General features: G+C 42.5%; 1 pseudogene; it reads left to right on the top strand.

Moving 5' to 3' along the window:
* The first annotated feature begins 744 nt into the window (after positions 1-744).
* LOC107979219 lies at positions 745-27665 on the top strand (annotated as a pseudogene).

Below are 27665 nucleotides of genomic sequence, written 5' to 3' on the forward strand. Positions count from 1 at the left end.
TTGAGAAGTACCATGGTTTGCTTTATATTTAGAATTAGTCTTCTCACCCCTATACTGAGAATTGCCAGTTAGGGAGGGAAAAGTGGGAGAGTGCAACTTCTTTGGTGTCTAGTGGTCTAGTGGAACAAACCAGCTAAGGGATTTTTTTTTTTTTTTAGTTTTTTTGAGACAGGGTTTCTCTGTGTAGCTTTTGAGCCTGTCCTGGCACTCACTATATAGATCAGGCTGGCCTTGAACTCACAGAGACCCACCTGACTCTGCCTCCCAAGTGCTGGAATTAAAGGTGTGTGCCACCACCACTGCGAGTGAAGAGATTCTTGTTGAAACAGTGAGAAGGTGGTGAGAAGTTCTGGGTTTCTGAAGCGATTTTCAAGCCATCTTATATAGATCAGGTCAAATAGCGGTCTTCACTACAAAGCATAATGCACATATGCCATGTGTATACATACATGCAGGCAAAACATACATATAAAATAAATTAATAGCTGGGCGTTGGTGGTGCACGCCTTTAATCCCAGCACTCGGGAGGCAGAGGCAGGCGGATCTCTATGAGTTCGAGGCCAGCCTGGTCTCCAGAGCGAGTGCCAGGATAGGCTCCAAAGCTACACAGAGAAACCCTGTCTCAAAAAAACTAAAAAAAATTAATATAAAAATACAAAACCCCATGGCCAAGGCAACTTATAGAAGGAAGAGTTTATTTGGGCTTGTGGTTCCAGAGGGATAAGGGTCCATCATGGTAGCGGCATGGCAGCAAGTAGTAGTCATGGTGATAAGAACAGCAAGCTAAAGGGCTCAAATCTCAACTGCAAGAATGAAGCAAAGAGAGCGAACTGTAGAGTGTGAGGCTTTCAACTTGCAAAGTCTGTCTCTGGTGACATACTTCTCCAACAAGGCCTCACCTCCTAAACCTCTCCAAACCGTGCCATCAACTGGGGACCAAGTGTTCAAATATCTGAGCACGTGGGAAACATTCTGGTTCAAACCACTACAGGGACTTCCTACAGCTTTGCAGGATTATATGCCAAGAACACCACTAGGCATTCACAAGGCTTGGGAAAGTCTGGAAAAAGCCTGCTCCCTGGCTGGAAGGGGAAAACAGCAACCATGTCACACAAACCACCTAGACTATTGTTCTTGGAGGACAGAAGGCTGGATCTGATGAGGAAAATGTAAGACTTCTGGTCTTTTTAACATTTGTTTAATGTGTGTAGATTCATGTCTACCTCAGCATGTGTGTGAAGGTCAGAGGACAACATATAGGAGTTGGTTCTCTCTTTCAACCATGTGGGTCCAATGGATCAGGTTTGGTGACAAGCTCCTTTATTGTGAGTCATTTTACCTCCATCTCTTATTTATTTATTTATTTATTTATTTATTTATTTATTTATCTTTTTTCGAGACAGGGATTCTCTGTGTAGCTTTGGCGGTCCTGAAACTCACTCTATAGATCAGGCTGGCCTCGAACTCACAGAGATCCGCCTGCCTCTGCCTCTCGAGTGCTGGGATTAAAGCACCACTGCCTGGCTCCATCTCTCTCTTTTTTTTTTAAAGAGACAGGGTCTCACTGTGTTCCTGGACTGGCCTTGAGCATCTGAGCTCAAGGGATCAACTGCCTCTCTCTCAGCTGGGACTATTGGCTTCCATCACATTTCTGGACCATTGGAGAAACTATGCAAGTCTTCAAACTGTTTGATGTTCCACTTCCCAGTAGTATGAGGATCTTGAACATTTGGAGTTTATGTTTTCAAGAAATATTTGGGGGTTGCTGACCCATGAAATGAGGTGCTGAAGTGTTTGGAAGCCTGTGTCAGAGGATGTGAGTTCATTGAGATGTTTTCTTTTTCTCCGTCTTAGGGCTATAAATACCTTGGAATGCTGGAGTTCTCTGAGTTTCAGGGTATGAGGTTTCTAGGATATAGTCTGTATCCTGTAGTATTACTCTTCTGAACCTTTTTGGACTCTTCTTTCCAAATGTGTAACGTCGCATACTTCAAGAGTGTGAATTCTCCGTGCCGGTTTGTTTTCAGCCATGCTATGAATTCCCTGAACTCTTTCTGGTTCCTTTTCCTGTGTTATAAGGTCCTCGGCATTTTTAAGTTTTCATTTTTATCTTAAGTGTTTCGTATGTTTAAGTACCAGGTTCTTTAACTGTAGATATTTAGATTCTCCTTGAATTTGACATCACATTACTGTTCTAAGATGTATTAATCACATTTCTGTGCTGATTTAATGACTGTGACCAAAACATGTGTGGTCAATGACCTTTGTAAATAAAACATTTCTTTTACTTTTACCTCTGTATGTGTCTGTAGGAATATATGCCACACGTGTGTGGGTGAGTGAAGAGGCCAGAAGAGGGCATCTGTATTAGTCAGGGTTTTCTAAAGGGACAGAAGTGACAGCATGGACTGATTTACATAGAATGTTTTATATATAATAATATACACATATAACTAAATTAGCTTACTTCAGAATCGAACAGCTGAATCACACATAAGTACCTCAGAACCTGGTCATTGTTTAGGCCACTCACTGGGGGCCTCAGCCATCCCAATGTAGTACCAAAAGCCAGGAGGTTTCCTAGAGAGGTGCTTGTCAAGAGTAGAAATCTGAAAGTACTGTCTGTGATATCAGCAAAGGAAACAGTAGGGGCAACAAGGTAAATCAATTTGGTAACAAGAGGGAAGGCCAAGTAAGAAAAAGGTGAATAACCTTCCTTCTTGTTGTGCTCCCTTTAAAAATATCTGGGCTGACACCAGAAGTTTCCAACTACATTTAGAACTGGTCTTCCCACCTCAATTAAGACAATTCCCTAATTGACTCCCCCCAATCAGGTGATTCTAATTTGTGACAAGTTGACATTAAGACCAACCATCACAGCATCAGCTGCCATGAAGCTGGGGTCAGAGGCAGCTGTGAGCTGTCTGATGCAGGTGCTGGGACTGGAACTCAGATCCCTTAGAACAGTGGTTCTTAACCCGTGGGTTGCAACCCCTTTGGGGTTGAATGACCCCTTTACAGGGGTCACTGAAAGACCCCAACTCAAGCCTAGCTTGATACCCACCAGCATGTATTTAAAAATCACTCTGGGAACACACAGCTCTGGGACAAAGAACACATGAAATGGTCGGTCATGATGACCAGTCTCTGGAAATTGTTATTATTACTAGTTTCTATTATCTTCAACAACTGTCTGGTTTCTAAAAATTGTTATGGGTTACCCTGCTACAGAGCACCCAAGTTTGGAGAATAAGTATAAGTTCCCAGAAAAACCACTAGCTATCCCATGGCCTTGCAGGTGTAAAAACCAAAATAACATTCCAAACCCCTCGTGGGCAAAATTGTAAGTTCAGTTCCCAACCAATCAGTAAATGACTCATCTATGTTATAGCCAATCAATATGTTGTCACACTCCTGCCTAGTGACCAAAAAGACATAAAAACTGCCTGCTTTGGAAACTCGGGGTCGTTCTCTTCCCAGGGAACGACCCCAACGCGTTGGAATAAAATCCTTTTGCTTTTGCATCGAACTTGTGTCCTGTGAGTGACTCTGTGGGGTGCGTCTCCCGGACTTGGACTTCATTTTTGGGTCCAACATCACCTAAGACCATCAGAAAACATAGATATTTACACTGTGATTCATAACAGTAGCAAAATTACAGTTGTGAAATAGCAACAAAAATTAATTTTGTGGTGGTGGGGGTCACCAAATAAGAAACTGTGTTAAAGGGTCACACATTAGGAAGATTGAGAACCACTGCTCTAGATGAGCAGAAATTACTTTTAACTGGTGAGCCATCGCTTCAGCCACCCCCACCCCCAAAATTGATTTTTTCGAGACAGGGTTTCTCTGTGTAGCTTTGGAGCCTGTCCTGGAACTCACTATGTAGCCCAGGCTGGCATCAGACTCACAGAGATCTGCCTGCCTCTGCCTCCTGAGTGCTGTCAAATTGATTTTTTTCAGTTTGAATTGTGGTTTATTTAGAAGAATTAAAGAGGTAGACTATAAATAGATTATGAGTAATTAAAATTGCCATTTATGCCGGGCATTGGTGGTGCATGCCTTTAATCCCAGCACTCGGGAGGCAGAGGCAGGCGGATCTCTGTGAGTTTTAGGCCAGCCTGGTCTCCAGAGCTACACAGAGAAATCCTGTCTCGAAAAACCAAAAAATAAAATAAAGTTGCCATTTATTATAAATACCAACTAAGGTAAATAATACTATTTTAACTATCTTTCCCCTTTGAGCTGGGGTCCAGATTCCTTCTTTGAAACTCTTTATCATGAACAAAATATTTACTGTTTTGTTACAATATCTGTCACTGAATTACCAAATTGCTTTTTAAGTATCTATTTGCAGAACTAAATATGTAAATTGTTTTGGGAGTCCTTATTCCAAATTGTAAAATCTCAAAGGCAAACTCGAGCATTTCCTAGTATAGTGACTGGCTTGCTCCATTTTCTATTCCTGTAACAAGGTATCAGGTGTTGGGTGATTTACAAAGAATAGCTTATTTGGCTCATGATTTTAGAAGGTAGGAAATCCAAGAGCATGAAACCACCATCTGTTTAATATCTTGTCAGGGCCTCCCTGCTGTATCATGACATGGCTAGGGATATCACATGGCAAGAAAGAACAAGTATGTTAGCTTGAGTCTCTCTTCCTCCTCTTAATTAAGGTTCCCTCTTCCAAAATGATTCAAGCTTGTATCAAGTTGACATAAAACCAGACAGCACCTTTGATGCCCCATCAATTTGATACACAAACACATAACTATTAAACTATGACCTTTCCTTTCCTCAATACTACAATATAAAACATATTCCAAACTTTAAAATTCCCAGTCTTTAAAACTTCAGACACCTTAAAAGTCCAGTCACTGTTTTTAGGGAGGGGAATCTAGACAGAATTTCTCTGTGTAGCCTTGGATGTCCTAGAATTTGATCTGTAGACCAGGCTGGCCTCAAACTCACAGAGATCTGCCTGTCTCTGCCTTCCCAGCCCAGGCATTAGAAGCATGTACCACCACCACCTGGCTAAAAGTTCAGTCTCTTTAAAATACCCAAGCTCTCCCTAAAATTCCAGTCTCTTCAAAAGCCTGTGATGCATTTTCTCAGTTAAAGATCAGTAGCCGAGAAACCAGCCCGTAGTGTGTGGTGCCATCCCTCGGGCTGATGGTCCTGGATTATATGAAAGCAAGCCAGTAAGCAGCACTCCTCTATGGCCTCTGCATCAGCTCCTGCCTCCAGGTTCTTGTCCTGCTTGAGTTCCTGTCCTGACTTCCTTCAGTAATAGACTTTAATATGGAACTGAAATAAACATTTTCCTGCTGAAGTTGCTTTTGTTCATGGTGTTTTATTATAGCAATAGAAACCTTAGACACTACCTAAGCTCAGTGGATATTCTAATCCAAACATAAAAATCTAAAGCATAAAAGTTAACATCCACATATAAGAGCAAGCATATGATATTTGTCTTTTGGGGTCTGGGTAATCTCATTCAGGATGATTGCTTTTAGTGCCATCCATTTACCTGAGAATTTAATAATTTCATTTTTGAATAATGTTACATTTTGTAAATATACTACATTTTCATTATCCATTCTTCAGTTAAACATCTAGACTATTTTAAATTTCTAGCTATTGTGAATAGAGCAATAATGAACATAGATAAGCAAGTAGATCTGTGCCAACATATATATATTTCTTTGCACCAAATGATGGTGTCCTTTACCATACAGAAGCTTTTCAGCATCAGGATGTCCTTTTTATTAGTTGTTGATCTTAATGCCTGTGCTAATGGTGTTCTGTGCTGAGACATTGCACCTGCCCCTCAGATCCTATCAGCTATTAACTGCATATAAAGCCTATTCCCTACATTCTCTTCTACCATAGTCAGTGTATCTGGTGTCATGCTTAGATCCTTGATCCATTTGGAGTTGAGTTTGGTTCAGAGTGATAGATATTGATCGATTTTCATTCTTCTACATGCAGCTATACAGTCTCACTGGCACCAGTTTTTTGTTTGTTTGTTTGGTTGGTTGGTTGGTTGATTGGTTGGTTTTTTGTTTTGTAAGAGGCTGATTTTTTTTTTTTTGGTTTATCAAAGATCAGTTGTCTGTAGGTGTGTGAATTTTTGTGTGAGCCTTCAGTTCTATTGTGCTGATTGATATATCTGGTTTTATGCCAGTACCATGAACAGCTTATTTTTTTTCATGGGGTCTTTAAAAGCTAGAAAGGTTTATACTGATGCTCCCCAAGTTCTGAAAGACCACAGATGCTAACTGTGGTCGTTTGAATGAGAATGGCCTTCTAGGCTAATATATTCAGTACTTGTTCCCTACCTGGTGGAACTGTTCAGGAAGGATTGAGAGATGTAGCCTTGTTGGAGGACATGCATCACCGGGAGCAAGCTTTGAGGTATCAAAAGATTCCTGCCATTCTCAGTATCCTCTTTGGTAGCAAGTGGAAAGTGCCGAGACATTTCACTTGCCCCTCAGATCCTATCAACCATTAACTACATATAAAGCCTTGGAGAAGAAGTGGAATGCCATCCCCTTCTGTGACAGGGTGTTGATAGGCCCAATCTTTTTTTTTCTGTTTTTTTATAGTCCCAATCTTATACACATCTTGTACAGATAATCCACAGTTGCTGTGGGTTCAACAGCCATATTATGCCTGGAAATCAGAAATTCACATTTCTCTCTCTGTTTCTCCAGTTCTCACTGTCTGTCTTAGTTTCTATTGCTGTGATAAAACACCATGACCAGGGGGCTGGAAAGATGGCTCAGAGGTTAAGAGCACTGACTGCTCTTCCAGAGGTCCTGAGTTCAATTCCCAGCACTCACATGGTGGTGGCTCACAACCATCCGTTATGAGACCTGGTGCCCTCTCCTGGCGTGTAGATATACATGGAAGCAGAATGTAGTATACATAATAAATAAATAAACTCTTTTTTTAAAAGTTGAAAAAAAGCATGACCAAAAATAACTTGGGAAGAAAAGGGTTTGTTTTAGCCTGTGCTTCCACACTAGAATTCATCACTGAGAGAAGTCTGGACAGGAACTCAAACAAGGCAGGATCCTGGAGGTAGGATCTGATGCAGATGCCCTGGAGGGGTTTTGCTTACTGGCTTGCTTCACATGACTTTCTCAGTCTGCTTTCTTATAGAACCCAGGACCAGCATCTCTGGGATGGCACCACCTACAATGGCCTAGGCTCTTCCATATCAATTACTAAAATTAACAAAATGCCACCAGGCAGTGCTGGCACATGCCTTTAATCCCAGCAGAGGAGACAGAAGCAGGCAGATCTCTGTGAGTTTGAGGCCAGTCTGGTCTACATAGTGAGTTCCAGGATAACAAGGGCTACAAAGAGAAACGCTGCCCCAGGAAAAAAACAAAACAACAAACAAAAATTTTTTAAAAAGAAAAAAAATATCCTAGTATTGTGGGATATTTTGATAGCACTCTGACACTTTTGAGACTGCCAATAAAGATCGTTTTTGAATCAGACAGTAGAGCTAATTACTAGCTGACCAAAACTAGCCAGAGAGGTTTTGGAGGACTGAGGACATATAGAAGACGTTGGAAGTAGTATGTTAAGGCTTAGAAAGATTCTTGGCCCTGCCGAGTTGTGGTGCACACCTTTAATCCTAGCACTTGGGAGGCAGAGGCAGGTGGATCTCTATGAGTTCGAGACCAGCCTGGTCTACAAAAGCTAGTTCTAGGACAGCTTCCAAAACCAGAGAAACCCTGTCTTGAACCCCCTACCCACCAAAAGGTTCTTGGCCCTTTTGGATAGAGGAAAGAGAGAGGAGGTCACTAGTCACTTTTCTGCTGCTTCTCTGATTATTCAGGTTCTTACCCTGATAGCTGACTCCTAAGTTTTTATTGATAAAGAATAATTAGATAGGGGGCTGGAGAGATGGCTCAGAGGTTAAGAGCACTGGTTGCTCTTCCTGAGGTCCTGAGTTCAATTCCCAGTAACCACATGATGGCTCACAACCATTCATAATGAGATCTGGTGCCCTCTTCTGGCCTTCAGGGATCCATGCAGATGGAACCCTGTATACATAAATAAATAAGTAAATCTTTAAAAAAGAATAGTTAGAGAAATGCTTCACTTCAGGCTTGCCTACAGGTCAGTCTTATGGAGTCATTTTCTCAATTGAGAGTCCTTTTCCCAAATGGCTCTAGGTTATGTCAAGTTGACATAAAATTAGCCAGGACACTGTTCCTTTTTAAATGTTCCTTGAGCCTTAGAAAGAATGATATCCCATTTATAGCTGAATATCCAACAGCCATTTACTCTCAGTACTTCGACTAATTATGAGTCTCTGAGGTCACTACTGAAGCTTCTCTGATAAAACTGACAGCATCACTAATATAGCATAAACAGTTGTGGGGGATATTTGCCCAGGCACAAAGGGCCTGGGGGCCAACAGGCCCTTGGGGGCCTAAAGTGGACTAAACCAGCTAACTGAGCATGCAGTAGTAACTTCCCCAAATTGAGCCAACCAAGGTCTGCCAATGGAGCCCCTGGCAACAGCTGCCATGCCATGAGACAAGGTGACCCAGAACCAGTCTCCAGCCGCCACAAAAGACCCTGATGGCAGCGCTACAGTGTCCCCTTCCTCTCGGCGGGTGGGGGTACATAAGGCTTCCACTTCCTGAAACAAACTGAGCTTGCTACAACTTGCATGTCTCCCTTTGAGTCTGCGCTTACTCGCTCCCTCCCCCAAGAGGAAGTTGAGTGGAACAAAATAGTAGATCAAAGCAACAGTTATTTAGAAGGGGACTGATAGGGACATCATTGTCCACTTAGCAAGTAACAGCAGTAACTTCCCCACTAGGACCTATGGACCCTCCAAGCCATGGGCTTTTGACCAGGTTTATAGTATTAGACAGGAATTCTTTCCTGGAAGACGATATCAAACCCAGTGAAAAAGTTTGCCACACACTTGGTGCCATTGCATCTCTTGCCTGAGAATTTTCACTCTCTGTAGCATCTCTGGCACTGAGGGTTAATCAGCAGGGAAGACACTTCCAGCTGTGTCCTGTGACTAAAATACGTGTTGTCTCCGGCAATAGGGCCTTACTATCTAGTTCTGGTGGGCAACCAACAACAATGGTAATTACTTATGTTGTTTTGGGGGCCTCAGAAACCTCCATAACAACTCATAAGTATCCCACCTTTGGCACTGGGGTTTTTGTTAAATAACCTATAGCTTTTGAGAGTTGTTTTATCCACCCCTACAGGGTATAGTACTTCTGCTCAAAGTATTTTTTTTAATTATTTCTTGATTATCTTATCAGGTATGAGATTTCCTTATGGCCATTTCATATAGCATTAGTTTTGGTTACCCTCCCCCATCTCTCTACCCACTCCCCCTGGCTTGAACCTTCCCACAGCCAGTATCCTCCTTTCCACTTTCATATCACATGTGTTCCACTACTCCCTCTGAAAGAATATTTTCTTCTCTCATGGGCTCCTTTATAGTTTTCTGGGATCTATGCACACCCACTCCTACATAAATGCACATATAAAAGCCAGAAACTAGGATCTACATATAAGAGAGAACATGTGGTGTTTGTCTTTCTGAGCCTGAATTACCTCACTTAATATAATCTTTCCCATCTGTTTTCCTCCAAATTTCATTTTTCTTTGTGGTTCAATAAAATTCTCTCCTGGGTTGGGGATGTGGCTCAGTTGATAAAGTTCTTACCTAACATGCATGAAGCTCTGGGTTTGAGCCCCACCACCACATAAAACCAGGAGTGATGACACATGCCTGTAAGCCCAGAACTTGAGAGCTAGAGGTAGATGGATCAAAAGCTCATGGTCATCCTTAGCTACATATCAACATAGTAAGTTTCAGGTCAACCTGTGCTATAAGAGACCCTGCCTCAGAAAAGTCCATTGCGTATATGTACCATAAAAAGAGTAGTGGTAGACATGGGCGTGCAAGTATTTCTGTAGAATATAAAGCCCTTCGGGTATAAGCCCAGAAGTGGTACATCTGGATCATACAGAATTTCTATTTTTAGCTTTTTGAGAAGTGTCCATGCTGGTTTCCATGATGGCTGTACAAGTTTGCCAGTCAATGGTGCATTTGTGGGCTCCTCTATCCCTACATACTCGCTAGCTTTTATTTTCTTGATGACAGCCATTATGATGGGGGTGGAGACGCAATCTCAAAGTAGTATGCATTTTTCTGATGGCTAAGGATACTGAGCACTCCAAAAACTACTGGTCTTTTGTGTTTCTTCTGAGAATTCTCTAACCAGTTCTTTAGCCTTAACTGTTTTTCTTAGAGTGCTTAGACCTTTGTTGAAGAGGTCAGGTGTGGTTGCACACATCTGTAATTCCAGCAGTTGGAAGGTGAAGACTGGATGATTAGGAATTCAAGGTCAACCTCAGCTACATAGAAAGTTTGAGGCCAACTTGATCTATATGAAATCCCCTCTCAAAAGTATAACAGTAAGCTGGGCATTGGTAGTGCACACCTTTAATCCCAGCACTCAGGAGGCAGAGGCAGGTGGATCTCTGTGAGTTCAAGACCAGCCTGGTCTACAAGAGCTAGTTCCAGGACAGTCTCCAAAGCCAAAGAGAAACTCTGTCTCAAAAAAAAAGTATAACAGTAAACAAACATCTTTTCATCTATTGTTTTTCTGTTGTTAGTATCTTATGTTCAGGAGAACATGAGAGATCGGGAAGATTGAGTCGGGGGGAAGAATAGAGGAGAGCAAGATAAGAGATACTTTAATAGAGGGAGTCATTATAGGTTTAAAGAGAAACCTGGCACTAGGGAAATGTCCAGGGATCCACAAGGATCACTCCAACTAACAATCTAAGCAATAGTAGAGAGGCTACGTTAAATGTCCTTCCCCTATAATGATTGATGACTGTCTTATATGCCATCCTAGAGCCTTCATCCAGTAGCTGATGAAAGCAAAAGCAAAGATCCACAGCTAAGCACTAAGCTGAACTCCTGGAATCCAGTTGTAGAGAGGGAAGAGTGATGAGCAAAGGGGTCAAGATCAGGCCGGGGAAACAGCTGACCTGAACAAGGAGGAGCTCACGGACTCCAGACTGACAGCTGGGGAACCAGCAGAAGACCAAACCAGGCCCCCTGAACATGGGTGTCAGTTAGGAGGCCTGGGCAGTCTATAGGGCCTCTTGCGGTAGAACCAGTATTTATCCCTAGCACACGAATGGACTTTGGGAGCCCATTCCCCATGGAGGGATACTCTCTCAGCCTAAATACGAGGGGAAGGGCCTAGGCCTTTCCTCAAATGATGTGACAGACTTTGATGATCCCCATGGAAGGCCTCACCCTCCCTGGGGAATGGATGGGGAATGGTATGGGGGTGGGGGTGGGGGCAGGGAAGGATGGGAGGGAGAGGGAACTGGGATTGATATGTAAAATAAGATTGTTTCTAATTTAAATAAAAATTATTTTTAAAAAGATGACTAATGTCCTAAAACATCTTCAAAATAGTTGGTTCCACTAATCTGGAAGCTTCCTCACTGCCAGCTAGCTTTCATAGTGCCATAAAGTGCTATGCAGATTGCTGGGGAGATAAGATAGCAATAGTCTTGCCCAAGCTATGAATCATGCACACCAACATCAACCTGCCAGGCATGTGCAATAGTGGCACTACTGCTATGAATTGGACTTGAAATCCAAACCATAGGCAGAAATCCATGCCTGGCTCAATGGCTAAGAGTGTGTACTATTCGTCGTGGGGATGGAGGTGTATGCCTTTAATCCCAGGACTCAGGAGGCAGAGGCAAGTGGGTCTCTGTGAGTTCAAGGCTAGCCTGGTCTCCAGAGCGAGTTCCAGATGTGGAGAGAAGTGCTATGAAATGGCATCTTCTGGGCAGGACACAGCTACTGCAATCACAAACTCACAGCAACTGCAGATGACTGCAGGCATAGATGGAGGAGAGGCTGTGGGGAATCTTACCTCCCATTGCGGATCTATACGCTGATAGATTCAGGGATAGGGGTGGCCATTACATTCAGTTGTGTGCCCTTTGGTGATCCCATCAGGCTCAAATAGATAGTTTCGATCCAATGGCCACATGAATGGCCATGGATAAAATAAAAGAGCATTAAACAAAATCCAAAGTCATGAATCTGGGAAAGGGACTGGTAGAGATGGGGAGGGGAATTACAGAAATGGGAGGGAGCTAAGAGAGGACTGAGAGAACATAATCAGAATGCATCATATATACATATAAAAGTATCAAAAGCTAAATGGGCAGACAAAACCTGTCAGTTCTAATATAGATTGCAGGGTATACATGGCTAATTCCATGTGTTGGCTTGCCTGAGTCATAAGGTGCTTCCCATTCCTGCGGCCTAGAGGTCTTACTGCTAGAGGAATGAATTCTAGAGACAGAATAGTGATTCCATTGCCCTAGTAGTGAAGAATGGCATCCAGCCATTTAGGGTTCCTTGTGCCAGAGCCAATAGACAAGGAAGGAAATTATGGTGTGGGCTGCAGTGGTTGGTCCTGACCACTAAAGGGAGGTAAGGAAGAGTATTCTGGAACACAGGGGATCACTTACACTTAAGGCTTAGAGCATTTCTAAGAGTTAACATGACTTGTTACAAAGGTCAATGGAAAACTATGACAGCTTAATCCAGACAGGACTACCCATGGCCCACATGCTTCAGAAATGAAGGTTTGAATCGCTCTAGGTAAAGAACCGGGAGCAGTTGAAAGAATGAGTAGAAGAAAGATGGTAGTCATGAGTAGTACTGTATTGTAGTGTGTGTGTGTGTGTGTGTGTGTGTGTGTGTGTGTGTGTGTGTGTGTGTGTGTGTTTACTCTTTGGGGGCCCGTCACCCAGCTCCCAAATAAATACACTGAGACTTATTCTTATTTACATATGCCCAGCCTTAGCTTGGCTTGTTTCTAGCCAGTTTTTCTTTTTTAATTTAAATTATCCTGTTTCTCTTTAACTACATTTTGCCTCTGGGCTTTTTATCTTTCTTTATTGTATATGTTTCTTTCCTTCTTACCCCATAGCTGACTGAGTGGCTGGCGTCCTCCTATTCTCCTTTTCTCGAGCCTAGATTTCTCCTCCTATCCTTTCTCCTGCCTCGCTATTGGCTATTCAGCTCTTTATTAGACCAATTAATCAGGTGTTTTGGCAGGCAAAGTAACAAAGCTTTCCAGAGTTAAACAAATGCAATATAAAAAATGCAACAGAACTTTGCATCATTAAACAAATATTCCACAGCATAAATGAATGTAACACATCTTTAACATTCTACAACACTACATATAACTAGGAGTTTAGTTACAGAAACAAGGCTTTTAATCATATTTCCTCTTTATTGTGAGAAGAGTATATCTATGAATTAGGTATCTTTGTTTTCTTTCCTCTCTCATCATTGTCATTAGCTGTATTCATTTTATATCAGTATTTGTTATAGGATATTTAGAAGAGGAAATAGGGACTGGAGAGATGGCTCAGCAGTTAAGAGCACTGGTTGCTCTTCCAGGGGACCCAGGATCAATTCCCAGCACCCACATGGTAGCTCTGTAACTCCAGTTCCGGGGGATCTGACACCCTCCTAAGACCTCATCGGACACACGATGCAGAGACATGCATGCATGCATGCAAAACATTCATGTACATAAGATGTAATAAAACCATTTTTTGTTAAAAAGAAGAGGCAACATTTGAGAACTTTTCCTTTTCTTCTAGGGAGAGGGCAAGTGTTTGTAATAGAACAGTTATAACATGATCAAACACTGACCAAAAGCAGCAGGGTGAGGAAACAGAAGCCAGGGCAAGAGTTCAAGCAGGAACCTGGAGGAAAGAATTGAAGCAGAGGCCATGGAGGAGTCCTGCTTACAGACTTGCTACTTTGCTCACATTCAGCTACCATTCTTATACAGCCCTGTATAGGAATGGCACTGCCCACAGTGACCTAGAGCCTCCTACATCAATTAGCAATCAAGAGAACACACAAAGGCATAGCCACAGGCCAATTTGATAGAGGGTCCTTTTGCGCAGGTGTGTCAAGTTGATAACCAATATTAGCCATTACAGGTGGTTAGGTTGTTAGTGTCCTTGTCCTTTTTTTCTCTCTCTTTATTTTGGAGAGTAGGGCTTATGACCTTATTATGTAGCACAGACTGATTTCAATCAATCCATTCTTCTTTGGTCTCCCAAGTGGTAGGATTACAGGTGTGTGCAACCACACCCAGTTCTCTATTCCATAATATTTTATTTATTATTTGAGAGTGTCACTTCATGAACCCCAAGCACACCCACTTCCCAATCCTCCCAGGTATTCTCCCCTGTGAAACTTCCCCCACCCAGAAAAAAAAAGAAGAAAGGAAAACAATCCAATTTGTGTTGCCCCTTAAATAGAACTGAGTCCTTCCCCACCAGCACCCCTTCCAGAAGCCATCAATTGTGGAGAGCTACACGTTAGCATCCATATCACAGTTTTAAAAGTTCTCTTGATGGCTTTCTATCTAAGCTGTTACTTTTGGAGGGGTGAGGTGGAGCCACCCAATTCTTATTATGTATGGTTTAAGATTATGTATGGTTTAAGGATGTGTATGGGTGTCAAATTGCTAATGAACAGATGTGTGATGATGAATTTTGTGTATTAACTGGATTGGGCCATAGGATGCCCAAATATTTGGTCAAACATTCTTTTTAGTGTTATGGTGATAGAGTGTTGGGATGAGACTAACAGTTAAATCAGTAGTCTAAGTGAAGAAGGTCGCTATCCCTAATAGGTGGGCCTCATTTGATCAGCTAGTTGAAGGCCCTACTAGAATAAAAAGACTGACCTTTCCAAAGTACAGAATACTTACATGAATACTCTTGAATTGGGATGTTGACTTTTCCCCTGCCTTTGCACTCACACTGAAACATTAGCTCCTCCTAGAACTCGAGCCTGCCATTCTATGTCTGGGTCATACGTCAGTGATTCTCTTGGGTCTCAGGCCTTCAAACTTAAGTTTCCAGCTTGCTGACTCAATCTGTAGCTCTTGGAGCTTTCTCCCCATTAATTATGGTAGCCAATTCCTTATACTCTTTCTCCCATTCTCTCTCTCTATTTATGTGTATGTGTGTCTCAGAATTATGAAGGTCAAATTTACTATTTTTCTACTTTACTATGGTGTGAAAGTAATATGTACTCACTTGAACTTTATTTGGGATTTTTTATTTTGGCCTTTTTCTGTGTTAGCAATATACAGTATGGTCTTTCTCATGCTCGGTATTATCAGCGGGTTAGCGGTAGCTTCCAGTCATGAGGGGAAATAGCCAATGCTCTAAGCACACTATTATACTAAGCTGTGTCATTTAGTAGCTGAAGTATATTAAATGCCTCTTGATCTATGATATTTTCAACTGATTCTGGGTTTACTAGGATGTAATCTCACTGTAAGTTAAGAGGCATCTGTCTGTATTTACATGCGTGTATTTCCTCTGTTTGTCTCAAGAACTATCATTAATAAAAGAAAGGTGAGCTAAGCTAGGAGGAGCGGAGGTGTAACCTTCAATGAATGAAATTGAGGGCCTGACGATATTGTTAACCACAGAGCCTACAATATAACAGTGGTAGTTGGTGGCAGATGCAGAGTAATACAATATGAGTGGAGAGGCCAGACGATTAGAAAGTGGATTTTGAGTCCATAATCAAACACTGGGCATGATGGCCCTTGGTAAGTAAGTGCTTGCTGCAGAAGCATAAGGGCCTGAGTTTGGATCCCCAGCACTCACAGAAAAAACTGAGCAGGACAGCCAGGGCTGTCACACAGAGAAACCCGGTCTCAAAAAGCAAAAACCCCCAAAATGAAACTGAGCATGGCCTCCATGAGCCCAGTGCTGGGGGTTGAGAGATACCGATAGGAGGATCTATGATGGGGTTGGTTGCCCAGTCAGCATTGTCAATCAGTGAGTTCCAGTTCAAGTGAGAGAGCCTATCTCAAAAATGAAGATGGAGCCGGGCCTCGTGGTGAGCGCCTTAAATCCCAGCAGTCGGGAAGCAGAGGCTGGTGGATCTCTGTGAACTCAAGGCCAGCCTGGTCTCCAGAGCGAGTGCCAGGACAGCCAGAGCTACACAGAGAAAGCCTGTCTTGGGAGTGGGAGTGGAGATAGTAATCAAGGAGAAACTTGATATCAACCCCTGTCTTTTTTCCATGTGTGCATATGTGCACATGGACCACACACATGCACATATATCCACAAAACATGTGCACACATGAGCACTTGCATAAAAAAAAGCCTGCACAAGTGAGGTATAGTGTGGTAGTGACTCATGAATAAAGTCCTCAAAAACTGAAGGGGAATGAGAAGGAGCCTGGAGAGGGGAGTGATAAAGAAGAGTGAGAGCTGTGGGATTTCCCTAGGAAGGAGGGAGCAGGTGGGGGGGGGGTGTCATCCATGAAGTGCCAGAAGGACTTGTGTCTTGAGAATCACTGGTGGGAGAGAAAAATGGTCATGGTTTGAGGGAGCTACAGTATTGTCAAAAAAAAAAAAAAGCCACCTATGTTTCCATTGGAAGAGCAAAGTGACCCCTATCTTCAGAGATGTTGTGATACAGGGGCTTTACGGACGAGTCAATGTTGTGTTCCAGAAGACAGGATCTCAGGATGCAGATTAGAAGAGGAACTTTTGTTTCCATGCATGATGAAGTAACAGAGAAGAGATTATTCTCTTGTCATAACAAGAAAACAACAAGGAAAAAAAAAAACAGGTAATATCTGTGAAGCAAACGCTTCCAGATGTGAGGCCACAGGAAAGGTGCTATCGTGCTACCTGAGAGAAGAAAAACAAATGGATGAATCCTGATTGTCTGGAGAGTTCTCCCAAGTGCTGCAGGGAGGGTGCAGTGATCAATCCTGGCTGTCAGCCTTACTGCAGTGAGAGCCACCTTGAAAATTGGTAAAGTATCCTTCTGGGTGTCTCCTGAGAAGTAATTGTCATGCAGTCAGGAAGACCTGCCCTGAATGTGGACTGTACCATCCAAACCAAAGTGGGAAGGAGGTAGGGGTAGTGACACACCCCTATAATCCTAGTACTGGGAAGGTGGAGGCAGGAGGATTGCTCTAAGTTTGAGGTCAGCTGGTCTATGCAAGACCTGAGGTCATAGCTGACAGATTCTTGCAGGGGGTTGTCATTGTCTTCAGTTGTATACCCACTGGAGAGACCACCAGGCTCCAATGGACTTAGTTCCTCACCCATGGTCCCACACATGGGCCTAGTTATACTAAACAGGTCACAATTTTTCTTAAAGAGAGAAATGAATGTCGGGAAGGGAATTGCACTGAGGAGGAGGGTTGACAATGGTAGGCGGGAGATGAGCGAGTGGAGGGTGAGAGTAATCAGAATGCATTGTATACATTTCAGATATTGTCAAAGAACAAAAGGAAACTTTTTGAAAAAGTGCATGCCCTTGACCTTACTTGAGTGGGAACATTTTATTATTGCTGCTGCTTCCACCCCTCCTTCCATAGACAGCAGGCTCAGAATGCTCAGCCGTGAAATGAAGACTTGGCAGCAGCAAACCCTCCAGGGGGATGGGTTTAAAGCCTCAGCTTTAAAACTCAAGCTGCATCATTGGTCACACTTGTTCTAAGACTTCCAGTTTCCTGGACTTGGTAGCTACTGAGTTTTTTTTCACTCTGAGAGTGCAGCCAGACAATCTAATAAGTTAATAAGTTCCCTTTTAGGATTGTGCAATTGTGTAGATAATGAATCATCTCTCTCTCTCTCTCTCTCTCTCTCTCTCTCTCTCTCTCTCTCTCTCTCTCTCTCTCTCTCTCTCTCTCTCCATACCTCCCTCCCCCTTCCCTCCTAGTTCTGTTCCTTAGGAGATTTCTGACTAATACTCAAAAGGAGTTTAGAAGACACAGTTTGGATTTGGAGATAATGGCAGGTAATACTCACAGGGCAAGGCAGACTAACACAGAGCTAACTCTTGCACAGACAAAGAAAGCCCTGGAGACTTCCAGTGGTGGCTTTCATGTCTCCAGTTGGATCTTGGTGAGCACTCACAGGTGAGGAAATCTCACAAGAACTAGTTGTCAAACTCAAGAAGAGCAATCTTCCTTAGCCTGGTTGAAAACAAGCTCCCAATGTGTGGCTTGGTGTCTCAGAAAAAAAAATTAAATATGACAAATTCAGCACTAAAAAGGTAGATTTCATGTCTGACATCCAACAACAATTCTAGCCACATGGCAGAGGATTTGCCTTGTATGCCCAAGGCTGGTGAGGTGGCTCAGCAGATATGGTGCCTGACCAAGCCTGATGACTTGAGTTTGATCTCTGGGACCTACATGATGGGGAAGAGACTTGGCAGACACACATGAATTCATGCATGCACACACAGCTAAATAACTATTTGTAATAAAAACAATTTTAAAAGGCCATAGGTTCCATTTTCAGCAAAACAAATAATTATTATTATTATTAATAAAAGATAAACTATAATGCAAATTAAAATTGTCAGACATGCAAAGAAGCAGAGAAATATAAGCACCAGTAGGGGAAAACACAGGAAAATGACCCAGATGATAGAATAGAAAGAAAAGGACGTTACACTATTATTGATATCTGTCAGAGCCAGGAGTGGTGGCGGATACCTTTAATCCCAGCACTCATGAGGCAGAGACAGACAGATCTCTGAGTTCAAGACCAGCCTGGGCTACATACTAAATTCCAGGCCATCCTGGGCTACATATGAGAACCCATCTGAAAATATACTCCATATATTCTAGAAAGCACTGAAAAGTACAAACACAGTTGAAATAACAACACTCAAGGGAAACTTCCACACAGACCTTTGCTGCCCTCTACTCATGGCTGAGAACCAGTCTTTATTGGAGACAACGTGGCTATGGTTCACCAAATGGTAGAACTTGCTGGAAGTCTGCTTTTTGGAACTTGACAGGAAGCCACTCTCTAGGATGTTAAAGAAAGCATTTCATGGGATGTTTCTTAGTCAGTTCTTTTGTTACTCTAATGAACTACCTGAGGGAGGTTAACATAGGTCTGGAGGGAGGGCTCAGCGGTCCTGAATGCTTTCTGCTCATGCAGAGGACCTAGGTTCTGTTTCTAACAACCATCCCAGGCAGCTCAGAACTGCTTGTGACTCCAGTTCCATAGGAACTGACACCTTCTAGCTCCAAAGGCACCTGCACATATGTGGTGTACATACATACAGGCAAACACACACACACACACACACACACACACACACACACACACACACACAGAGAGAGAGAGAGAGAGAGAGAGAGAGAGAGAGAGAGAGAGAGAATAAATAAACATTTTCTAAAGGCTTATTTAGCCCACATTTTGAAGGTGACAGTCTAAACAGCATAGGACAGACTCTAGTGAGGACTCCCCTTTAGCTGTGAAACTCATGGTGATCCTGACTGATGGCAAGACTATGTGGTAGCAAGCCAACACATTGCCAGATAAGAAGGAAAAAATAGACCAGGCTTCCCCAAGCTCTTCCAATGGTACTCCATCAATTAACCTTAGGGTTTTCTACAACCCCACCTCTTTTTGTTTGTTTTGTTTTTGAGACAGGTTCTCACAATGTAGCTCCAGAAGTGCTGGAACTCATTATGTAGAGCAGACTTACCTTGAGTTCAAAAAGCTCTGAAGGCCGTTGCCTCTAGAGTGCTGGGATAAACGGTCCACATCTTATTTTTATTTCTGTGTATAGGTGTTTTGCCTGAATGTATGTCTGTGCACCATTGTGCATGCCTGGTACCCAAGGAGGACAGAAAAGGGGGGTTGGGTGTCTTGGGACTGGAGTTACAGTTGTAAGCTACCATGTTCATGTTGGTAATGAACCAGGGTCCTCTGGAAGAATAGCCAGTGTGCTGAACCACAGGATCTATGTAACTTAGGCTTCTGAGAGCTGAGGTAATAGGCATAATTCACTGTATTCAATGGCTCCCTGTGTAATATCCCACCACCTCATAATAATACCAGCACCCTGGGTGGGGACCAAGCCCCCAATATGTGAATTTTTTGGATGACATTCAAACCATAGCAGAAGGAGTCTAACTGGAGACTTTCTGCTGCAATACTGCTGTGCCAGGGAAAGTTGCTGGCAACTGGTGCTGTTAGCCATGCAGTGCGAATGCTGGGAAGCGGAGAGGCTGTGCATGCTTTTGGATCCAGAGGCAAATCGCATGCAGTTGGCAACTACCAGGTGCTGCTGGTAACCATGCATCAGAAAGAGGTGCACAGGGATGTTGGGACCCTAGTCACTTTCTTTTTCTTCCCTCTCTTCGTCAGCTCCCTTCTTTCCCTCCTTTCCAGTGCTGGGGTTGGAACCATGACATTCATTGCACATGCTCTAGCCCTGAGATAACATTTCCAGCCCTTTTATAAAAGTTACTTTTAGATTTGTTTGTTTATGTGTATGAATGTTTTGTTTGCATGTATATATGTGCATCAGGAGCACATGGAGTTCAGAAGAGGGTGTTGGATCCCCTAGAACTGGAGTTATGCATGATTGTGAGCCACTATATGGGTGCTTGGTAACATCTTGCCAGGTCTAAGAGGCGCCAGGGAGTTCCATACAGCCTGGACTGTGATGAAACAACCAGCTGCCCCAGGATGTGGCAGCACCCCAACCTTCTCAGGTCCCCCAAAGATGGTCATCGCCCCCCACGTCAGCAGGAAGCAGTCTTGAGAATTCGACGTCCTTATTCCTTAACCTGCCATGTCCAACATCCCACCTTTTTTAAATAATAAGTAAAGGTGGGATTGAAAGGTTCAGGCATTATGCTGGCCTGCCCCTGTTACCTGTGGAATAGGCAGTACCCTGGTCAGCCCAGGGTTGTTCCATGGGAACTAAGTCTGCACACAGGTGCAGAGGACCCCTTTAAAAGACAGACCCCTGCCCATTTATGCTCTCTTTCTCTCTCTTTCTTCTCTATACTCTCTCTCTCTACTCTTCTTCCTGCTCCTGCTCTTCTCTTCTCTTCTCTCTGGCAACCGGCCATGGTGGTCAGCCATTAACCATGTTCTCTTCTCTCTTAGTCTCCCTACTCTACTGGGCCTATAATAAACCGGTTAATATGTCTCTTAGTCTTATGTCTCATCCGCCCCTCCTCCTTTTTTATTTCTAATTTAAGCAAAAATTTTAACATTAGCTCCTAAACTCAGTCTAGCTTCTAAACTTGCAATGTGAAATTACCCATCCCCTTAGCCTTTTGGGGGGGGCAATACCCTGTTTCTTCCCTCCCTCCTATCCTCCTTCCCCTCCTCAACTGAGCTCAGGAGGGTTGGTGCACTAGTTTCTAAACTGGCAATGTGAAGCTTCCCCGTTTAGCCAAACACTGGAGAAGCTGCAAGTGCTACAGGCATCTGCTAAGATGGCACACAAATAAAGCAAACTCCTTCTTCACGTTTCTCTCCGCTGCCCTCTACTGGTAAGGCTTCAGTGCCACCTGACAAAGGGAAAAATACTTTAAAGAACCAGATCCATTTGCACAGAGTAGACAAAAAAGGTTGAATTTGAAAGTTAGGGGGTGGGGTGGGGGGACTGGCGAGTGATAATCTACCCCTTTGGCCGAGCAGCTTCCATGCACACTGTTCTACATGCATAAACAAACAATGAATAGTCTCAGTGTTGCACAAAGCGGAAGGGCACACAAAGCGAAAGCACTTTGGCAAGGCAATTCTCTTTTCAAAAAGAGTGCACCTCAATCCAAATGGGGCTACCAACACAGGGGCCATCAGGGCGCCTGTGTTTTCTCCCTGAAGTATTTGGTAAATGCATCAAATTCCATTGGTGGGTGTTTGACTTCACAAACTGGTGTGATTGGCTAATTGACACAAAGAGAAAGGAGAAGGTTCAGGAAACATGAGTCCTTGCTAGGCTAAGTACCTTTGATTTTTTTTTTTAAAAAGAAGTGTTTCTCACTATTCTCCTCTTTTTTTGGCGGGGGTATCGAGACAGGGTTTCTCTGTGGCTTTGGAGGCTGTTCTGGAACTAGCTAGACCAGGCTGGTCTCGAACTCACAGAGGTGGCCTGCCTCTGCCTCCCGAGTGCTGGGATTAAATGCATGCACCACCACTGCCTGGCTTATTCCCCTCTTTATTATACGTTTACCTTTGCTAGCATATGTTGGCTGTTTGAAGTCTCTAGTAACAAGTCTCTAGTAACAGTAAATTATTGTTGTGATAAATGATAGCTTAAGCGTGGTTTAAGGTGGTCCCTTAACCAAGTCATTGATATTGTTCAACTGAAATGTGAGGTTTTTATCCTGGCCAGAAATTCTATTCTCTTGACCAGAAGGAGTTTTGTCTTAACAGGCCTTTACTACTATTTTACTATTGTTCCTTCTGAAAAAGTAACCTTATAGAAGTTTAGGAACCAGATTAATAATCAGAGTCCTCAAAACAATTTTGGCATCTTTGGCTTCTGGCAAGATGGGGCTGCTAACAGTACCAAGGACATCTTTTGGCTTTTACTCAAGAAAGACATTGGTTGCTTTTCTTTGAGATCTTTTTACCCTAAACACCCTAGTCAATTTTCCATCTACTGCCTCTGAAGAGGTAACCCTCACTGACATTATAGGATTGGGGTGGTGACTGTTCTGGTTTCTTCCAGTTGAATTTGGAGTATTGGGTATGGTAGTTTAGGGGTACTCCTCCAGATGGCCTAATTAAAAGACTCCAACTGTCAGGTTATGCTGTGGAATATTCCTTTATACTGTGTGAAATATGTCACTGTGATTGGTTTAATAAACAAGCTGACTGGCCAATAGCCATGGAATCCACCAAGGTCCTCCATGTGCTTTTTCATAGCAATAGTTACAGGATATGTTGAGAGCTGTCCCACAGATCCCTGGGACCTAGTTGACCTTATCTTGGCAAGAGGTTAAATATTTTCCTTTTAAATCCTTCTGACCACATTAGTGGTCAAAATATGGTTACTGAACATCCAGAAGATCAGTCGGGTACTTTTAAATACTGTGTAATATTTAGATAAAGCTTGGGCAAAAACCAAACACTCATAAATAAACTTTGACTATACATACATTTTTGTTCTTTTTTTAAGATTTTATTTATTATGTATACAACATTCTGCTTCCATGTATATCTGCACACCAGAAGACGTCACCAGATCTCATAGTGAATGGTTATGAGCCACCATGTTGTTGCTGGCAATTGAACTCAGGACCTCTGGAAGAGCAGTCAGTGCTCTTAACCTCTGAGCCATCTCTCCAGCCTCTGTTCTTCTTTTTAAATCAATCTTTTTTTGAGACAGGGTTTCTCTGTAGCTCTGTAGACCAGGCTGACCTTGAACTCACAGAAATCCACCTACCTCTGCCTCCCAAGTGCTGGGACTAAAGGTGTGCACCACCACCGCCCAGCTAAATTTTTTTTTCTTTAAGCCAGTCTTTGTGATTGTTATTGAGAACAGATCAATATCTCTATTGATTTAAGCAGAGGTTTGTCATCAATATATTGAACTTTGAACTTAGAAATTTTAATATCATTCTAGTGGTTTGAATGAGAATATCCTCCACAGGCTCAGATATTTGAATACTTGGTCCCCAGTTAATGGTACTGTTTGAGTAGGTTAGGAGGTGTGGCCTTGCTGAAAGAACTACGTCACTGGGGGGTAGGCTTGGAGGTTTTTAAAGCCACAAGCCATTCCCAGTGCTTTTTCTTGCCTTCCTCCTTGCAGTTCAAGATGTGAACCTTTAGCTTACTGTTGTAGCTGCAAGCCTGCCACCTCTGCTCTTCTGTCATGAACTATTAACCATTTGGATCCATAAGCCCAAATAAACCCTTCCTTCTATTAGTTGTCTTGGTCCTGATGTCGTCTCCCCCCCCCACCGCTGCAACAATAGAAAAGGAACTAACATAATCATATGCATCATCGCTAAGTCTCATCCTTTACATACCTTAAATAAATTACTTAGAACTTTATAACTCTCTAGTTTTATTTTCTATTCTGGAAACATCCAGACATCTTAATCTTTGTACACAAATTCTTTACTAAAACCGTTTACAGTTTTGCATCCTGCTACCATTTTCTTTATTTACTGGTTTTCTTTCTTATTTATTACCATGAGGCATAAAAACATTAACAGATAAATTTACCATTTGTTGTGAGAATTTTTCCCTGTGGAGGGAACTAAGACATGTCTATCCTCTCCTTGTAAGACCCTTACAGAACATGGGTGAGGGGTCCCTGACAGGACTGAGGATGACCTGAAAGCAGCCACACTGGAAAGTCTTCATCCAGTATGTATGATGATTTCCCCATAGCCAAAAAGGCAGAGCTGCCCTCTTTCTAGTTTTTCCCAGCCTATATCCTCTGACTCCTCCCCAAACCATGAGGCTGTGTGTGATTAAGGAAGAATTGCATATGATTGGCTTGGAGGAGAGGACTTATACTCAGGTGAAAATCCAATGGTCCTCCTTACCCTCTCCTTCTATGAAGGAACATTTGCAATCAACAAGCCACAGCTGGTCTTATGAAGATCAAAATTATTTAGCTTATAGGCGTAATATGAGAAGCTTAATCCAAACCACATACATAGGTCAATGTAATAAATTAATAAATATTATTAAATAATTAATAATTAATAATTAATTAATATTAATAAATAATAAAATAAATAGTGCATATACTATTAAACTATCAGCCTTTGTAAACCTTAGAGAAATCAAAAGACAATCTTTGTACAGTACATAGAACCATATACCATAACCATGCTTTTTTGGTCTTGTTATTGTTTGAGACAAGGTATCTCTATAACCCTGGCTATCTTGGATTTTACTGTGTGGACCAGGCTGGCCTTGAACTTAGAGATCCACCTGCTTTTGTTGGTTTTGGATGAGAGTATGTAGCAGACACACAGAAGCAGCAAAGCTATAGCAAAACATAATTGTTTACAACATTCATCAAGACTCACCTAAGGTCATATGGTGGTGGTGCATGCCTTTAGTCCCACAGCTTGGGAAGCAGAGGCAGGTGGATCTCTGTGAGATCAAGGACAGCCTGGTCTACAGTTAGTTCCAGGACAGCCAGGACTGTTTCACAGAGAAACCCTGTCTCAAAAAAAAAAAAAAAAAAAGACTCAACTAAGAAATCTCTGCTAAAACTATGATGCTGGAGTTACTATTGAGAAATTGTTAGACAGAGGGTCCTCCCTACCCTCTCCATGCACAAGCTGTCTTTTTAAAAACACAGACATCTTTCTACTATGAGATAAATGTTGGTGTACAAAACCCATTGGTTTACACTGGATTGAAGGCTTGTAGCTGAGTCCAGTGATAACTGGTGGACTCAAAGCACCTATTTTTCTTAGAACTTGAATAGATTTGTCTTATCATCTGTTGGGTCACGTACTGGAAAGTGAGATTAACAAGAGAGAGGACACACATACATACACAATTAGAGTCCTGTGTGAGACAAAACATTTGATTTTGAAGTGTCGCCCCTTGATACTTTTAAACTTTATAAGGTCGTGGGTGAGTGTCAGTCTGCACCCAAGGTCAAGGATTATCAAGATGACAGAGGAGTCTGCCTTTACCAATGTCTAACCTGAGACCTCCATAGACAGACTTAGCATGATCAACTGCTTGGAAGCATGAACCCACAATTATTTTGGGTGTGCCTGCTAATGGAAGTAAACAACAAGAAAAACTTATTAAGTACTTTCCCTCCTATAAAGGGATCAAGTTGTAGGATAATATAATGATTATATGAAGCAAGAAGATCTTGGTTCTTTTGTGGGTTGAACCTCCAGTATTCCCCTTTCAACAGCTTCTTTGACCACTTTTCTCAAATTTATAATCTGTCAGTACATATCATATTTCTCAATCTAGATAGGGAGGCAAGCATGATAGCAATGATAGCAGAGTGAATTTCCTTTTTTTCTTTTTTCTTTTTTTTTTTTTTTTTTTTTGAGGCAGTTTCTCTACAGCCCCGGCTGTTCTGGAACTCATTTTGTAGACCAGGCTGGCCTCAAACTCACAGAGATCTGCCTGCTTCTGAGTTTAAAGGCATACACCCTCATGCCAAGCTTGTGAATTTCCTTCTTTAAAGAGGAATCCACCAGACAGGCAATGTGGATTTGAAAAGCCACAATGTAATTTACCACATGCAGTCTTGGATTAAGTACCTGTAACTTAAAGGAACCCAGAAAATAATGAAACCTAAAAGAACCTGGAAAGTATGGCACTAGCCTGTTCTTTTCCTTAGCCTGTCAATGTCATTGTAAGTGGAAAGTGAAAACAGTAGCAAAGCAAATGCTCCCAGGGCTTGACAAGGGTAGAAACAAAAGTACAAAACAAGAATGGAGCAAAAGCATCTTAAGAAGGGAAAAAATGTTCACAGTTAGAGAAACAATGGCAAAGGAGCTGGCACTACAACCCAGCCCAGCTTACATCTCCAGCCACCACCCAAGCAGGAGTTCTTGCTTCCAAGAGTTGTAGCTGATGCCTGGCAGAAGCAAGTCTAGCATCTGGCAATCCATCCTTCAGGTGCTGGTTGGGACATGACTTCCTAAGTGATGGGGATGTCTTCTGTGCATATGTTTCTCTTATTGGTTGATGAATAAAACACTGTGGCCAACAGGGCAGCAAGATAAGTGGGTCTAGGAGATGAGGCGAATTCTAGGAGGTGTAGGCAGAGGGGAATCATCATGTGAGCCCAGGAAAGAGAGGATGAGAGTGAGGCCTTCTCTGGTAAGATAAGACCATGTGGGAATACATAGATTAATGGAAATGGGTTAATAATTAAGATAGAGCTAGCCAATAAGAAGCCCTAATCATCAGCCAATAGTACTATAATTAATATAAATAAGTCTCTGAGTGTTCATTTGGGTCTGATGTGGCTGCAGACCCGGACAGGAAATTCCATAACACCTAAGTGTTCTCTGGCCTATGGTAAATTCACACAAACTTTCCAACTTAAGGTATTTCAAAGGATCAGCTCCCTTTGATATCTGTCTAGTGTTGGAGACACATTTCTGAGAAAATTCTTGAGACCCCCCCCCCTGGAAACCAGTAAATGTAACTACGGCTGTCAGAAACTGGTTGAAGTAGATGATGAATGCAAGCTTTCTATGAGTTCAGTGCGAGATCACAGAAGTAGCTGCTGATGCTCTGGGTGAAGAGTGGAAGGGTTATGTGGTCTGAATCAGTGGTCTTGACTCATGGCAGAGTGTGCTTGCTATTGAGTAAACAGCATGCCTGTTATAGACTAAGGAGAACTGGAAAGAAGAAGCCCATGTCTTTTTGAAGATGCATTACGGATGCCAATCTGAGTGTTCTCAGCTTAGTTACTAGAGAGAGAAGGCAGCCTGACAGATACTATTGTGCCTTGACAGTTGGGGCCCAAAAGGACTAGAAAAATCTGAAAGTTTTTCAGTCTATCTAAAGAAGACGATGTCCACCAATATGTTGTGAGAAAGCCCTTAAACAAAGAAGGTCAGAAGCCCAGGACCAATGCGTTCAAGATTCAATGTCTTGTTACTCCACATGTTGTATGACACAAATGCTGACCTATTGCTCTGAAGAAACAACACACTAAGGAAAACAAGGAGGAGACTGCAGAATATGCTAAACTTTTTGCCAAGAGAATGGAGGAAGCCAAAGAAAAACACAGGGGATGCCAAAAGATGTAG

This window comes from Cricetulus griseus, chromosome X, assembly GCF_003668045.3.
Source record: "Cricetulus griseus strain 17A/GY chromosome X, alternate assembly CriGri-PICRH-1.0, whole genome shotgun sequence".
In the NCBI taxonomy this organism is placed as follows: Eukaryota; Metazoa; Chordata; class Mammalia; order Rodentia; family Cricetidae; genus Cricetulus; species Cricetulus griseus.